Here is a 17,931-nt window from a genome sequence, read left to right as displayed (position 1 = left end):
GTAGCATCGTGCGTGCACAGGTCATGCTTCCATCACATGGAGCATCAGGAAAAAATTACTCACCCTGTTGCAATCGTGCTGATCGACCGCAGTTCGACACAGACAAATGCCCTTTATTTCTCTGCATAGAACAATGCCACGTTTACCGTCGGATGTGTGGAAGCATTTTACCCCAGGCATTAAAGATGGAAAGACTGTGTACATGTGCAAACACTGTACAAAGCCATATGTAAAGAATGCCACAAAGATGTAGCAGCATTTATCCAAATGCAACAACTTCATTCAAAGCTCACAGCAGTCAGCCCAGAGTTCCTCTGCTTCCATTCAAGAAAATGATGGTTCACATTCAACATCAGGCTCCTTATCATCAGCAACTCCTGGCCCACTTAGAAGGTTCTTTGATACAATGGATAACCATAGCCAGAAGAATGCAGATGAGTGCCTTGCTCAAGCTGTATATGCGACAGGCTCACCCCTCATGCTCACAGCCAATGTGTACTGGAAGAGATTTTTCAATGTTACTCGCCCTGCATACTGTCCTCCCACCAGACATGCTTTGTCTACTTATTTGTTGGAAGCTGAGTATAACAGAGTCCAAGGAAAGCTCAAAGAAACAATAGAGATGGCAGACTGTGTTGCAGTTATCTCAGATGGGTGGTCAAATGTACGAGGGAAGGGCATCATAAACTACATCGTCTCCACTCCTCTCCCACTGTTCTTCAAGAGCACAGACACACAGGCACATACATTGCTGCTGAGCTGAAAGCAGTCATCAACGATCTTGGATCACAAAAGGTCTTTGCAGTAGTTACTGACAATGCTGCGAATATGAAGGCTGCTTGGGCTCAAGTGGGGGTGGCCTACCCTCATATTACGTCTATTGGGTGCGCAGCTCATGGGCTCAACCTGCTCCTCAAGGACATCATGGGTTTAAGAACCATGGAAACACTGTACAAGAGAGCCAAGCAAGTTGTTAAGTATGTCAGGGGAAAACAGGTAGTTGCAGCAACCTACAACTCCAAGCAAACGACAAAGAAAAAGAACACCACACTAAAGCTGCCCAGCAACACTAGATGGGGTGGCGTTGTCATAATGTACAACAGCCTTCTGGAGGGTAAGGAGTCGCTGCAAGAAATGGCAATATCCCAATCTCGGGATATGGAAACCACCATCAAGAAAATACTGCTGGATGATGTGTTTTGGGAGAGAGTGGTTAGCAGCCTTAAACTACTCTCACCAGTAGCATCTGCAATTGCTCAGATTGAAGGAGATGACGCTGTCTTGTCAGATGTTCAGGCTTTTTGCTGATTTAAAAGAACAAATCAGCATTGCCCTACCCACATCCCTGCTGCTCAAAGCAGAGGAGAAGGCAATTGTTCAATTCATACAGACGCGTCAAGAATTTTGTGTCAAGCCGATTCATGCTGCAGCATACATGCTGGACCCAAAGCATGATGGGAGACCAATACTTTCTGGAGAACATATCAACAGCGTTTACAGTGTGATTTCTACCCTCTCACGCCACCTCAATCTGGACGTGGGCAAAGTTCTGGGAAGTCTGGCAAAGTTCTCTACCAAGCAAGGTCTTTGGAATGGGGACAGGATATGGGAATCATGCAAGCATATCAGTGCACATACCTGGTGGAAGGGACTTTGTGCATCTGAGGCCCTGTCACCCATTGCATCGGTGATACTCCAAATCCCACCTTCATCAGCGGCCTCTGAACGAAACTGGTCACTTTTTGGGAATACGCATACAAAGGTGTGCAACAGGCTGACTAACAAGAGAGTGGAGAAACTGGTGGCTATCCAGGCGAACCTACAACTTATTGAGACAGATACAGAAGTGTCCACTACACAGCTGGACACTGACACAGAGGAGGAAATGGACACGTCAGAGCCAGAGAATCAGGAGGAGCAATGATGAGTAAAGACTCCGAAGACTCATGAGTAGAAGACTCAAAGGGACAAAATAAGGACAAATTACAGGCTAAATAAGCTGACGCTCTTTTTATTTAATTTTAGATGGGTCTTTTTTGTGGGGGTTCAATAAAGTTCAAAATTATAACCTAAATAAAGTTTTGAAAGCCTGCTTTTATTTGTATGGAACAGTATGTCTAGTTTGATGACAAAGATAATATAAGGGTCAGAGACAAAAACCATCAGTGTGCAAAAAAGCTCAAAATTCCCATAAAGTCCCAAAAATTCCCATAGAAAGTTTCCTCTTTAAAAAATTCTGGAATTTTGCAACCCTACTCAGCAGCAAAAGCAGCAGCCTTTACTGCTGATTTTCCCAGTTAAGCACGTTGAGGCACTCGAGAAGTGTGAAGCCAGCATCATCAAACCACCTCATTTCCAAACTGGGCCGACGCTTTGTGCTAGTGGTAAGAGGATGATTTTACCACAGAACATTAACATAAAATACTCCAGGCAAAAAAAAATCTCAACTACCCTGCTCCCAAAAGTGGAAAATAAGGCCCCTGATGTCTTAAGTACCGGCACGGTGGAAGAAAGAAAAACTTGCATTCACAACCTCAGGACATCGAAAAGTGCTTTACTGCCAATGAAGTACTTTTGAAAAGTAGTCACTGTTGTAAAGTAGGAAAAATCTCTACCTGCAATTCTTTGATCCTCTCTAGGTTTTCAGGATAGTGAAAGGGATGAGATGATACTTGCATTTTTTTTTTTTAAGATACAAAAATATGAAGGAGGGTCACTTCCTTGCTGCAGGTTACCCGTTCTCACAGCTCGAGGTAAGGAAGAAGGGAAAGATTAATTCTAAATTTTAAAAACATACATGCTGCATCAACAATCATTTTGGTGGTTGAACACCAAGGTTTCAGAGGCAAAGATTCCTTTAATTCATAATTAATGTTGGAATTTAAATTGGTATTAAAAAAATTCCCCAATCGAGACATTTTCTTTGACTTTTGTGCGTATGTGCATTCATAACTGCAAATGTATCCAACAACTAGTTACTTGCCATAAGATCACCACACCCGCATCTCCTTTACAGTGCCACTAACACTTAGAATAACATCCGCCACCACCGCTGCACGGCAGCATCACATTCAACAGGAAGACAAAGGACATATCAGTATTCACAATAACAGAGCGCCCGTAAGAAAATTACCATCCAGCAGACTGGGAGAAAAACAAGCCTACCAAATTTAAGGAATCCTGCCAAGAGCTTACTTTTGGTACCTTCAAATAGCCAACAATTACTGAATCAAGAAACGTGAAAGACCACTTCAACTTCCATTAAAAATAATTCCCTAAACTTCCTCATTAACTCTTTGTAATTTTGAAACCCCACCCTCCTCCGAAAGCTTCAATTCTTCGTTGGCGTACAGCTCCAGGGGCATCGGCCATTCTGCACACGTGAGCCTAGACAATGGTTGTCAATAGGCTTTTTGACCAAGATGGGAGTCACAGCTAAGGCTGATCCTATCCTTGCCTAATGCTAGCACAACACACCTTCCAGCAGGAATCACTGAACAGTGATCAGGAGTGGGAAACCGCACAGATCTTTCTTCTCCCTAGCCAGTTGCGCTGAGGACAAGTATAGTGCCCCAGCCGAGATCAGTATAGACCGGGAATCAAGCCTGGCTCCTTCTCATCTGTATGGTTATTCTGTGGTACACAGGAGAATGTTAGCTGTGGCTCAGTGGGTAGCACCCTCGCCCCTGAGTCAGAAGGTTGTGGGTTCAAGTCCCACTCCAGGGACTTGAGCCCATAAATCTAGGCTGACACTCCAGTGCAGTGCTGAGGGAGTGCTGCACTGTCGGAGGTGCCGTCTCTCAGATGAGACGTTAAACCGAGGTCCCGTCTGCTCTCTCAGGTGGATGCAAAAGTGGTAAAAGATTCCATGGCACTATTTCGAAGAAGAGCAGGGGAGTTATCTTCAGTGTCCTGGTCAATATTTATCCCTCAACCAACATCACTAAAACAGATTATCTGGTCATTATCACATTACTGTTTGCAAATTGGCTGCTGCGTTTCCTATATTACAACAGTGACTACACTTAAAAAGTACTTCACTGACTGTAAAGCGCTTTGAGACATCCGGTGGTTGTGAAAGGCGCTATATAAATGCAAGTTTTTCCTTTTTTTTCTTTCTTTACCCACTAGGCCATCGGGCAAGCTCTCAAATGATATTTTTATTGAGTTACACCTTCAGTCAGAACTGGAATACCGTGTCGATTTTTCCTTTCTGTAGTCAGTGGCTACTGAGACCAGATACAGGAAACTTTGGTTTATCCGGAGGTTAACTGTCCGGAATGCTCGAGCCACCGGCAAAAATCAGGAGCCATTTCGTTAGTTTTTTTTTAATTTTAGTTGCTTTTTTTTCCACCAGTCAGGCTCTGCAAGGTCTCGCTGAAGCTGTTGCTAAGCTACAGAGACGCTTGCAAGGTACGGCCGACTGTTTAGAAGCTGTTGCTAAGCAACAGGGTTTGTTGCCAGATACGGAGCTCAAAATCTCCGTATGTTTCAACATTAGCGCTGGTTTGTCCGGCAGTTTTGATGGGACGGCAACAGCTCGGTCCAGTCGGTGCCGGATAGCACAAAGTTTCCTGTATAATGTCCACACTTTTGCCTCAGTTGAGATCAAATGCTTTTGGGACCTTTCTGGCTCACTGACACACTGGGCAGTTCATTTACTCTGTTTTATTTTAAATATTAAAAATTCAGCTTTGAAGCTCTACGTTCTGATTTTTTTTTTTTAACTTGCTTCTCTTCTCTCCGTCAACCAACATCACAAACAAATGATCTGGTCATTATCACGGTGCTGTTTGTGGAACCTTGCTGTGCACGAAATTAGTGGCCCCGTTTCCTACATTACAACAGTGACTACTCTTCAAAAAAAGTACCCCGGTGGCTGTAAAACGCTTTGGGGCGTCCAGAGGTCATGAAAGGCGCTATATAAATGCAAGTCTTTCTTCCTTATCTACACGTCTGCATATTGTAGCGGGATTCACTGCGCAGGTGGAACCCTGACTAATTTTTCTGCCTCCCAGTAGAGGGCACAATTGAAGCACAGCTACTGCTGTCTACTGGAGCTCTGCTCATTTAGAAAAGGGATACACTCCATTGCTTTTATCTGTGCAATCCTTCAACCTCGCAGGCATGCTCTAACTACTTTCTTATGCTCACTTAGCTCCATAAAAAACTGCAACTTAACATTTCCTGAGACTATCAGAAAGAGCTTTATATTTTTAAAAAACGGACCAGGCACAAAGGATTCCATACAATATATTCTCTAGGCCGTCTCTTACTGAAAGGGGAGAGAAAAAGACTTCTTCACTGTCGCTCAATAACTCAATTAACCCTTGCCAGGCCTTTCCTGGATCTGAAGGGTTTGCAAGTCTCCTACTTTCAAGCTGAATATATTTGAGATTTATACCATTCTTCAAGTACTTGACTATTTACACTGGTGAAAGGGCCACATCTCTAAAGTACTCCTGTCTAGCCGAAAGTTTATATAAAACTATTTACCCTGCTCCAAAAAATGTTTTTAAAAACAGCCAATCTAGAAAACTGCACCCCGTAAGATGGTATCAAATTCTCGTGTGTTCATAGTTTGCCAACTATTTCTGCAACCTCTGAAAAACAAAATAGCCAGTCCTGACCAAGACTGGAAAATTTCACTCATTTACTAGCCACGAGTTACTTTCCAGATCTGGAAAACAGAAAAAAAAAGACACATCTCGCTAGTCTCTTAAAACACACCCTCTCTGCTACCTGCTTATAACTTGTGTGTGCCCCACAGACCAGAGTTAAAATGCTTTTTCCTGCATGAAAACATACAATAATTTTAACTAATGCAAAAAGAAAATACTGCAGATGCTGGAAATCTGAAATAAAAACAGAAAATGCTGGAGATGCTCAGCAGGTCAGGCAGCATCTGTGAACAGAGTTAACGTTTCAGGTCGATGACCTTTCGTCAGAACGAGAAAAAAAGCAGGAAATGGAACAGATTTTTAAGCAAGTGTAGGGGCTGGGAAATGGGGAAGGGGACGAAAGAACAAAAGGGAAGGTCTGTGATAGGATGGAAGGCGGAAGAGGTTAAGAGACATTAAGAGATATTCAAGGCAAAAGGAGATGGTAATGGGACAGGTTAAGAAACAAAGGATGGCTCTAGATGAAGTGTAAATTGCGCTGACAGAATGGAAGACAGCTGCCACGTGGGAGAGAAGAACAGAACGCCAAACAAAAGGTGTGGATAAAAAATATATATATGATAGGGGCCGGGGTTATGATCTGAAATTGTTGAACACTAAGGAGATGGTACTCGGTAAGATAATGGGACTTAAGGCGGATAAATCCCCTGGACCTGATGGCTTACATCCTAGGGTCTTGAGAGAAGTAGCGGTAGGGATTGCGGATGCATTGGTGGTAATTTTCCAAAACTCCCTGGATTCAGGAAAGGTCCCAGCAGATTGGAAAACTGCTAATGTAACGCCCTTATTTAAAAAGGGAGGTAGACAAAAGGCTGGAAGCTATAGACCAGTTAGCCTAACATCTGTGGTTGGTAAAATGTTGGAGTCCATTATTAAGGAAGCAGTAACAGGACATTTGGATAAGCATAATTTAATCGGACAGAGTCAGCATGGTTTTATGAAGGGGAAATCATACTTGACAAATTTGCTCGAATTCTTTGAGGACGTAACAAACAGGGTGGATAAAGGGGAACCAGTGGATGTGGTGTATTTGGACTTCCAAAAGGCATTTGACAAGGTGCCACACAAAAGATTACTGCACAAGATAAAAAATCACAGGATTGGGGGTAATATACTGGCATGGGTGGAAGATTGGCTATCTAACAGAAAACAGAGAGTTGGGATAAATGGTTCATTCTCGGGTCGGCAATCAGTAACTAGTGGTGTTCCGCAGGGGTCAGTGCTGGGACCCCAACTCTTTACAATCTATATTAACGATTTGGAGGAGAGGACCAAGTGCAACGTATCCAAGTTTGCCGACGATACAAAGATGGGAGGGAAAGCAGTGAGGAGATCATAAAAAACCTGCAAAAGGACATAGACAGGCTAAGTGAGTGGGCAGAAATTTGGCAGATGGAATATAATGTTGGAAAGTGTGAGGTTATGCACTTTGGCAGAAAAAAAATCAAAGAGCAAGTTATTATCTAAATGGAAAGAAACTGCAAAGTGCTACAGTACAAAGGGATCTGGGGTCCTGGTGCATGGAACACAGAAGGTTAGTATGCAGGTACAGCAGGTGATCAGGAAGGCCAATGGAATCTTGGCTTTTATTGCAAGGGGGATGGAGTATAAAAGCAGGGAAGTCTTGCTTCAGTTATACAGGGTACTGGTGAGGCCACACCTGGAATACTGCGTACAGTTTTGGTTTCCATATTTAAGAAAAGATATACTTGCTCTCGAGGCAGTTCAGAGAAGGTTCACTCGGTTGATTCCGGAGATGAGGGGGTTGACTTATGAGGAAAGGTTGAGTAGGTTGGGCCTCTACTCATTGGAATTCAGAAGAATGAGAGGCGATCTTATCAAAACATATAAGATTGTGAGGGGGCTTGATCGGGTGGATGCGGGGAGGATGTTTCCACTGATGGGTGAGACTAGAACTAGGGGGGCATAATCTTAGAATAAGGGGCTGCCCTTTCAAAACTGAGATGAGGAGAAGCTTCTTCACTCAGAGGGTAGTAAATCTATGGAATTTGCTACCTCAGAGAGCTGTGGAAGCTGCGACATTAAATAAATTTAAAACGGAGATAGACAGTTTCCTAGCTGATAAGGGAATTAAGGGTTATGGGGAGCGGGCAGGGAAGTGGACGTGAGTCTAGGTTCGGATCAGCCATGATCCTATTGAATGGCGGAGCAGGCCCGAGGGGCCGTATGGCCTACTCCTGCTCCTACTTCTTATGTTCTTATGTTGAATTGTTAGAATATGTTGAGTCCAGAAGACTGTAAAGTGCCTAATCGAAAGATGAAGTGCTGTTCCTCGAGCTTACGCTGAGCTTCCAATAATTTTAACTATTGTTCATAATCTATTGATTTCGGTTCCTATACACAGGTAAGGGTGCGCTACCCTCTGGCCACCAAACACTAAAGTCTGTGCATGCATGCATGCATGCAGGTATTACATAGTATTTACAGCACAGAAACAGGCCATTCGGCCCAACAGGCCTATGCTGAGGTTTATGCTCCACACGAACCTCCTTCCACCCCCCTTCATCTAACCCCATCAACATATCCTTCTAGTCCTTTCTCCCTCATGTGCTTATCTAGCTTCCTCTTGTATTTGCAAACCTTCACCCAATGACACCCAAAAGCTGGTTATGTGCTAATAAAGGGCAAAAAGAGCCTGAGTTTTAAATACTGCGCATACTCTACTCACTTTGATTTCTATAGGTTAGTGCTGGTGGCAGTGCCCACACTATCTTAACATTTAAATTAAGCTTCCAGGAGGTTCAAAGGACCACTTTTTAAACCCAATTTAAATTACACTAGAGTTGCACTTCATGCAGCTTCAAACTCGAGCAGTGTGACCCCCCCCCCGCCCCCTCACCACCCCCTCCGAGGCGCCTCCCCATTCACGTTGAGCCCCAATTCCAGACTAATTCTGCAACTTTAGCAACACCACAAAGCAGAAACCTTTCTGCGGCAACTGCAAAGTAACCGTGTATATGCACGCTTACCTGTGTATAAGAACCGAAATAAACAGATTATGAACAATACTTAAAATTATTGTATGCTTTCATGCAGGAAAAGCAGAGGACAGGGACTCTTAAGTTATTACTGTTGTGGTTATGAGCCACAAATTACTCCCACTTGTACCTGACAGGTAAATTCTGCGACTCTCCCAGCATGGAGTTTCAATTAACAGGAGCACAGATTAGAACAGTAGCTGATGTGGCGCTCCCTTATTTTCCGGCCTTAATGAAAATCAACAGAATCTCCCAAAGTTTACCTTTAAATATCAATTCAGGTGGAGAGAGGTAGACATACTGGCCTGATTATTACTCGGCATCAATTTTGACTTCAAAGATTTAATTTTACTGCCTAACGACACACACAACGCGGTCAACCATATCCACATATTATATAGAGGCTTGACTGTTCTTTAAAAAAAAAATGAATGTTAAAAAAGTGTAAGCAAACAGTGATCGCTGAATGCTGAGAAGTTCACAGCCATGTAACAGTCTAAATCAAGAGTGCAATTCTACTTAGACTCAGACTAAAGATGCGTAGTGCTTTCTCACTGTGTCAGCTGTGTCATCTTATTCCTGGGTAATGATTTAAAGTGGTTTTTTCTGGCTTATTTGTTTTTATATAAAAATATCAGCAGCAGCATAGACAGGGATCTTTTATTTATGAGGACTCCTGAGAATATCTCTGATGTCAGTACGATTCCGGATTTCCTCAACCAAAAGGTTTCCAGCAGTTAATTGGCACCATTCAACTGTACTGGAACTATTAAGATGTGCCTCATCTGCGCATTTTGTTGCTTGTACACAACACACACACACTCACTCTGCTTCAACATTAAAAGCTCAGCTGGAAATAGAAACAGGAGCCACAAAGTGGGGCTAAACTAGTTACAAGTACATAAGTTGTGTCACTTGGCTCAAGATCCCTACACTGCTAGGAGTATGCAAGGAGGAAAAGCCTACTAGAATTCCTGCAGCACATGTAGTAGGTATAATGGCCCAGTAGTTCCGGGCACAACACGTGAGTAAGGACGGGGTACTCACGCGTGTGCCCGGAGGAATTGCCGGTTTTCAGCATGCACAGCGCATGCGCTGAAAACCGGTATTTCCTGTCCTCTGACCCAAGGGGTTAAGAGGCAGTACACGCGCGACTGCACAGGCAGCGCGTGCGCACTGAAATTCCTTCCCCCCCCCCCCCACAGAGTTGCCCGAGTGTAAAGGCCTCCGGTCATTACGCGTGGAAAAACCAGACGTAAGTATTTAGTTTTACAGGTAAGTGGGCTTTTAGTACAATGTAGAATTTTTTTTCCCACAGGTTTGTTATTTTTAAAGAATTTACAGTAAGGTAAGTTTAGTTTTAGACCCTATTTTTTTTTAATTTATTTTTTACAAAAAATTGATTAATTGTTTAAAACATTTTTTTAAACTTATTTATAGTTAATATAATCAGTGGGATGTTTTTTAAAATGTTATTTAAAGTTAAAGTAGTGTTTTGGCAGCCCATACTTTTCATGAGTTTGACAGCTCTTACTGTCAAACTCATGAATGAGTTTCCCCTCCCCTGACTGGCTGCACAGTGCTCACCTGATCCCAGCCAGCACATCGCACTAACTACGCCGCTGGATCAGGTAAGCACATCGCGCCAACATCTGAATCGGGCCAGTGACAGGAAATGCAAGCAGGCCCGGGCTTCAGATGTCGGCGCGCAGGGTGAGTGCAGATCGGGGGCTTGCACGCGCGGCAAGCTCCCGATCCTAATTTCAGGGCCATTGTTCCTTAACCTGTCCCATTACCACCTCCTCTTGCCTTGAATGTCTCTTAATCTCTCTCTGCTTTCTATCCTATCACTGACCTTCCCTTTTGTTCTTTCATCCCCTCCCCCTTTTCCCAGCCCCTAACTTGCTTTAAAATCTATTCCTTTTCCTGCTTTTTCCAGTTCTGACGAAAGGTCTTCGACCTGAAACGTTAACTCTGTTTCTCTCTCCACGGATGCTGCCCTGGCCTACTGAGTTTTTCCAGCGTTTTCTGTTGTTATTTAGATATATGACTAATTGTTTCTATCAAGACCAATCTTGAACTTTCTCTTAGAAGAAAAATAAATCAAGCCTTTATCAGACCTCCTATATCTATGGATTCTGAGCCAACATAGATAAAATTACACTCCACCAACTTGGAAAGTCCCATTCAACAACTTTCATCACTGTGCATCCTCAGCTGTAGTTCTAACGTTATACATTCCGCATATTTTACGTATTCATCTGCCATAGTAAGCAAGAAGTTCCAGGGCGAGGCAATGATCTCTGCCAAGTGAGCTGTCCTCCGCCAGAGTGGCATTAGGGATGCTACAACTGGCCTCTGACCTTTGGGATAGGAATCACCAGAGTGTCTGCTCGGAGCCCTGACCTGTAAAGTCACAAGTGGACACTGGGCAAAGGCAAGATCGGCCACAAATGTGGCGCCCCCTCACTGTCTATAGCTCGCCAACGTTCACCAAAGCCCTTGCGTGAACAGCAATCACTTTGGCAACCTGTCCTCGTAGAACTCGACACCAAAGTTCAACGAGAGGAGCAGGGAGGAGAAAACTGGCAACAAATAAAACATATCCCTCTGCTAAAAAGCAGATAACGGTTACCCCAATTAGTCAAAGACATGGCTAGGTCACAGCCAAAAGAAAATACACCTAATGAGAGCTATGAAAAAAAAGTTAAAAGCATAGGTGGAGTGGATCACCAAGTGCAACAGACTGCTATGCCATCCATTCCCAATCGCGTGCCACCCTGTCTGTATTGCTGTGTTATCTTAGATCGTTGGGGTGAGCTGTTGCAGCTCTTCTTACCCCATTCCCTACCTTCACACTAGTTTTGCTTCTCGACAAGAATCAACTCCTCTGGTTAAAAGTTCCACTAACTTCACTTGTAATAAATTAACCAAATAAAATCCTACTCATTATCGGGAGTTAACAGAACATTTTCTAGCACTGCTGCAGATTATAAAAGTAGGGAATTCACTTAATCAAAATGAATTTAAAAAAAGACAACAAATTCAGAAGTTCAATTAAAATGTAAGTGATTTTTATGTTGCAAGTACAGTACAATACATTTCTGAAGCTCCTGACAAATCCCTCTCGACTAGACTGTGCCGTCCACTGCAATTAAAATTATGTAAATCGCTTTTTTCCACAGAATTTAAGAAACACTGCCTCTTGGAAAGAAAATATTAACGGCTTTAAGAGTTATCAACCGCTAGAGGCGGATAGTATTGTTACCTATTCAGTGCCATTCTTTTTAGATTTCAAACTACGCTAAAGTTGTTCAGCTCATATTCACAAAAATCTGTCAAGGTACGGAAAAGTCGCAAACTGTTAATGAAGAAATTGAAAACTGCACTTCATTTTGTGCAGTAATGCTACTTAAAGTCGCAAATAAATATATTTTGTACAACTTACTGGATTGCCAGACTTTAAATAACAGTAAAATACACACAGGTTAAAATGTCTGACCTACACTTGACACAGTGGCTGCTACAACACAAACTGTTCCTTGTGGACACTAGTGATAGAATTCAGGTGGCTTTTGGCTGTTCCGGGAATGGAGCCCATTCAAATAAAGACACCCCAGAATAATAACAGAATCAAACTCACATAGACTAAAGGCACCCCAGAACAAGAGTTTTAATTGCCAGAGATGGCAGACACAACTTGGCCGCCTCCAGTTATTTCAGAGACACTGCAGTTAACAAACTGATCAACATAGATCTTTTCTCCACAAGACTATGTGCAGCACTTTAGGGAAACCTGTGGCAAATCCAGCACTTATGGGTTCAACTTCTTCACATGATTTTCGTGTCGGAAGGCAAACTGGGACTTGAACTGACCTTGAACCCTGCATAATAATGACTGAAGTGGCACAAATCAAACAAATGACAGTTTCCTTCTTATCTCATGGAAAAACAATATTGAGATTTGGGATAGTTCTGTTAACAATAATATGTACAATGCCATGTTAACTTTTAATTAAAATAAATGCAGGTATAAAGTACCTGCATAAACAGCAAGTCAGAAAAATAAAAATTTACAAACGCACTTGTACAGTTTTAATTGGAAGCTAATTATTCCTTTTCAGTCCCTAGATAGCGAGACTGTTGAGCAAAGGATTTAAAGACCATTCTTTGCTTACTCTCAGTAGTGAGTGGCAGTGCCCACATCTTTGAAGCAAATCTGTCAACAATAATGTATTAAAAGTCTAACCTTGACAAAGAATGGCTGATTGTTTAAAGCTTTAACTCTGATAAGCCGAGGTACTTTAATATGAGGTTTTTGCTTTAGCTTTTAGAACATTAATTGAATGTTGAGAAGTATGAAGAATGCTAGATAGAATGTTGAAATGGATAATACAGAAATGTCCAACAGTTGTTGGAATAGTTTATAGCAGTGTGTGCAAGTGTAGTCACACAGCTGACTCAGTGGTATAAGCTAGCAAAGGTATAGTATAACAGTAGAAGTACATGCCAGGTGTTGGGTAGAAAGAACGAAAGACTGCAGACAAACCAAGAGAGAAAACCAGAGAACTTGTCCAGAAAGGCTGAACTAGCACCGAGAGGAAGACTGAACTGTTTTGACAAAAGATCTTAAAGGGCATCTGATCAAAGTTGTTATATCATCCACGTCATAGAAACAAAGAAGATAGGAGCAGGAGTAGGCCATTCGGCCCCTCGAGCCTGCTCCGCCATTTAATGAGATCATGGCTGATCATCCAAATGTATGTAATGTATGTAAACAGAAAGCATATAGCGCTACTTGTTACATTACTGCATAAACTTCAAATGGCCAACTTCAACAAGCACATAGTGTAATAATCATTGAATCTGAATATCACTGTTCCACTGTGTAAGTTTACCCCAGCTAAAGCTGATGCACAGTAATTCTGCACTGTATTACACTATGCCAAGTCAAACACAGTGAGTGTAATTCCGAATTTGTTTGCTGTGATAATTACATTGACAATCATATTATCGTTGCCTAGATAGAAATAATGAAATAAAGTAGTTGATAATTCAGGAAGTTGTGTCAGGTTCAGTCCTTGGTATCTTTGAAAGCCAAGGGTTAAAAGATACATCTAATTTTGTATTGCATTCCTGCCGATTTCTTGAGTCAGTTTATATAGACGATTAGACATCACAATAAAACCCTCGAGACAAAATGCAAATCCCAATCTATTTTACCTTCGGCACAACCCCTCCGAGGCAAATATACATGTTCCCACAAACGGCAGAGGAAACAGAACACCCCCACTCAGAATCCGAAGCACAATTTTACTACTGTACTCCCTCTGAAAATGAGTGTTTGCCCCTTACTTTCTCACCTTAACATAGAAAGATAGGAGCAGGAGTAGGTCATTCAGCCCTTTGAGCCTGCTCCGCCATTCAATATGATCATGGCAGATCCTCTATCTCAATAATCTTAAAACAAAGACTTCATTAAAAGTGTACCAGAAGTTGGCAAGAATTTATTTTTTATTTTTTTATAAAACACACAAACACAACCGATCCAATTAACATACTAGAAGCTGAAACTGTACAGGTGTAAGTATGAGGCAATTTGTAAAAGATCAGTGAATGAATTTGATACTTCCATCAGTCCAGCTCTACAACACTCATATGCCAACAAACATATTGGTTTGGTCTAGTAAGCCAGTTAATTTTGTGCAGATAGTTTTACACCACATACCAATACAATTTAAAAAAATCAATCTCCATGGATAAAGCAGGATTTGCTTAAAAAGTCATTTTACTGAGCAACAGTGTCTCTTAATACTAAGTACTACATTTCAGTACTCTGAGATGTCATTCGCTCCTACTCAGATCTGTCTATTATTGTACCAGCCACATTGAAGCGAAAATACAAAATATTATGGAATAGTATAATTACACCCCTACCAAATGTCACAAACAGCAATACATTAATATGGGTTAATCAAAGCTAATAAAAAAATAACCCAGCTTTGCCCAGGCACGTTGATTGCTCAAAGCAGTTTATTCTTCAAAAACCTCAAGTCAATAAACTTTGCAACAAAAGCTATAAAAAGTGGGATCACCAAAGTCTAATGAAATCACGAGGAGTGTGCCCTCCCTCCTAATGCTGCAGTTTGGTAAAAAAGATAACCTTTATCGATGTACTAGCTATGCCAGTGTACTGAGTACAGTGCTGGGGATACATTTGGCCTCCAGATATGAAGTGTGCCTCCCAACATAACTCATTTTGCCTCACTTTTCAAACTGTTTCTCTGTGGTGAATGGTAGCAGCTGTGTTTGCAGTAAGCATTCCTGAAGTAAGTGCATTTTTCCCCCCCAAAAAAATAAAGATAGAAGCTACGCTAAATTCAAGAAACAAAACCCATTAATAATTTCAGTTCTAAAATTCTGTTAAGAGGATTTTTTTTTAATGGAGATTGGGGGGGGGGGGGGAAACAAATACCGGTTGAGTGATACGCTGCATAAACAATAGTAACCGCATATGGCACGGACTGAAGAAAGTTGACGCCGTACTGCTTGCTGTGCACACGTCCACCCAAAAAAAAACTGAAGAGCCCAGCCTCTCGACCGTCAACATATTCCCGATTTAAAACAAGTGTCGTTTCAATCACTTACAGGCGGTGTGCTTAAAGGTCCCGCTTGTCGATGCACCTTATTTATTGTCCTCGACTGCTTTATTCTGCGCAACATGTGTTGGTTAAAACGCCAAGTCTGTGTTGTGTCGTGCCCCCAAAATAATACGCTACACACACACTTTTATTGCTACCCTTCCCCCTTTTTTTTTAAATGTATGCTGTGTGTTTGTGCAATAAATGGCGAGTGCCATTACTTTTGAATCCACAAACACTTCCGGTAGGATGTGATTTTTGCAATTTAAATAAAGGCATTTTTTTTTAATATATAAATAAATAACTGCATTAAAATATATAAATAATAACGACCCCCCCGCCGAGCACAGATGCGATGCATTGGCTGGGTTCTGCTCTAGCTCGGCTCTGCAGGTTGCACGCCGGCGAGAGGGTGCCGAGTGAGCGCGAGCCGGGGCCCGGATCCGGGGACCGTTCTAAATCCTCCGTCACGTTCCACGCCGCCTGGCAACAGCAGTTGCCAAATATATACAGAGCGTTCGAAGTGCACACAGACACACCACACAGCCCAGCCGGGACTCCGCAAGCAACTCGCTGCAATTTTTTTTCCCCACAAAAAAAGCGCAGAAAAATAACCTGGTTGCAAAAAAATTTTTAATGCATATTAAACATTGCAGCTTTCCCCTCCCCCCCGCCCCGTAACTTTGCAAAAAAAAACACAAACGCTTCCTCACTCAACCCCCCCCTCCTTTTTCCCCCCATTGCGCTCTCGCTCACTCACAACACACAAGCTTTTGGCGCCATATTAATGACGTACTATATTATTTCCATCATCAGCGACCTTCGGGATCAAATTGCTGAACTTAAAAAAAACCCTTGCAGCCGAAAGTCGGCCAACAACGGGAAAAAGGCATCAAAAGCTGGAACATTTTTTTTTAAACATCGGGTCTTCGCCCTTCCCTCACTGTACTCCCCATCGTGCTCCTGCTTTTCTTTCCTTTGCAATAATCCTCCCCCCCCCAAAAAAAAACGAGCCCAAACGCTTAAAAGTATTGAAAGAGAACAGTACCTGCTGTAATTTTTTTGTGTGTGTTTGTTTTGTTTTTTTGCTTTAAAGCTGGTCTGTTGAGGTGAGACTGGATAGAAATGGTTGAAGATTTTTTTGAATGTGGATTGAAGCAGCTGCAGTAGCAGATTGTGGCTCCCTCTATCTCTCTTTCTCGCTCCCTCTTTCACATATGCAGTGACTGACGTTGGTCGTTATGGTGGAGTTGGTTGGGTGAAGGAAGGATTCTGTCTTCTCTTTCTGCTAGTCTATGGTTGCTGCCAGACGAGGGAGCACTTTCATGTTTTGTCAACAGAATTACAGTGAACCTCCTTTGCCATCTAGCTTTCGTTTTCCAAAAAAAACCTCTCAAGCTTGATGCCTTGTTTAACAGCCAAATTTGAAAATACACTGAAGAGGGAGGGTAATTTTAAAAATTAAAGTCACAATTATATAGAAAATAAGCAATAAAGAAGAAAGAACTTGCATTTAATGAGAAAGGCTCGCATTTATATAGCGCCTTTCATGACCTCAGGATGTCCCAACGCGCTTTACAGCCAATGAATTGCTTTTTTTGAAGTGTAGTCGCTGTTGTAATGTAGGAAACGTGGCAGCCAATTTGCGCACAGCAAGGTCCCACAAACAGTAATGTGATAATGGCCAGATATTTTGTGATGTTGACTGAGGGTTAAATATTGGCCAGGACACCAGGGATAACTTCCCTGCTCTTCTTCGAAATAGTGCTTTTACATCCACCTGAGAGAGCAGACAGGGCCTCGGTTTAATGTCTCATCCGAAAGATGGCACCTCTGACAGTGCAGCACTCCTTCGGTACTGCACAGGAGTGTCAGCCTAGATTTAGAGCCTTTCACGTCGTCTCAAAGCGTTACTGTTGTAACGTAGGAAAAATGACAGCCAGTTTACCCACAGCAAGATCCCACAAATAGCAATGTGATGGTGACTAGATAATCTGTTTTAGTGATGTTGGTTGAGGGATAAATATTGGGCAGGACATCAGGGGGAACTCGCCTGCTCTTCTTCAAATAGTACCGTGTGATCTTTTGCATCCACCTGAGAGGGCAGACAGGGCCTCGGTTTAACAGCTCATTTGAAAAACAGCACTTCCGACAGTGCAGCACTCCCTCAGTACCTCGATTATGTGCTCAAGTCTCTGGAGTGGTATTTGAACAAACAACAGAGGCTAGCACGCTACCAACTGCGCCACAGCTGACATGAAGTAGGCTACAAGAAAGTACAATACTCAAGGGGGTTTGTATGCATCAAATTGCAAGAAAGAAGTTTATGTTTATGAACATTAGCCAAACTCCAGAATGTGTTGCTGCCTTGAATACATTCCAAAATAATATATTTCATATCTGTATATCTATATTATCAAAAAAAATCAGTACAATCGCAGGCACTTGCTGCCAGTCACACTTTGGCGCCACACTGTTGATTTTCTCAAAGTAGAATATCAACATATATGAACAGTGGGAAGGGAACATAGAATATTAAAGCACAGAAACAAGATATTCCAGTCTTTGTTTTTCATCACATGAACCACTTAAGAAAGAAAGACTTGCATT

The 17,931-nt window shown here is 42.3% G+C and overlaps 1 protein-coding gene across 3 annotated transcripts in view; it reads right to left on the bottom strand.

The window, feature by feature from the left end:
* The window catches only part of jade1 (jade family PHD finger 1), a 168,271-nt gene extending 151,579 nt beyond the window's left edge, over positions 1-16,692 (bottom strand). For all 3 annotated transcript variants that reach the window (XM_086008365.1, XM_086008357.1, XM_086008373.1), the window contains exon 1: positions 16,370-16,692. The gene's annotated coding sequence lies outside the window, so the exon portion shown is untranslated. The remainder of the gene's footprint in view (positions 1-16,369) is intronic.
* Positions 16,693-17,931: the final 1,239 nt, after the last annotated feature.

Source organism: Somniosus microcephalus, chromosome 2, assembly GCF_052327205.1.
Source record: "Somniosus microcephalus isolate GS21.2 chromosome 2, FLI_Smic_1.0, whole genome shotgun sequence".
NCBI lineage: Eukaryota > Metazoa > Chordata > Chondrichthyes > Squaliformes > Somniosidae > Somniosus > Somniosus microcephalus.
The sequence above is the reverse complement of the archived record's forward strand: the minus strand, read 5'-3'. Positions and strand labels throughout refer to the sequence as shown.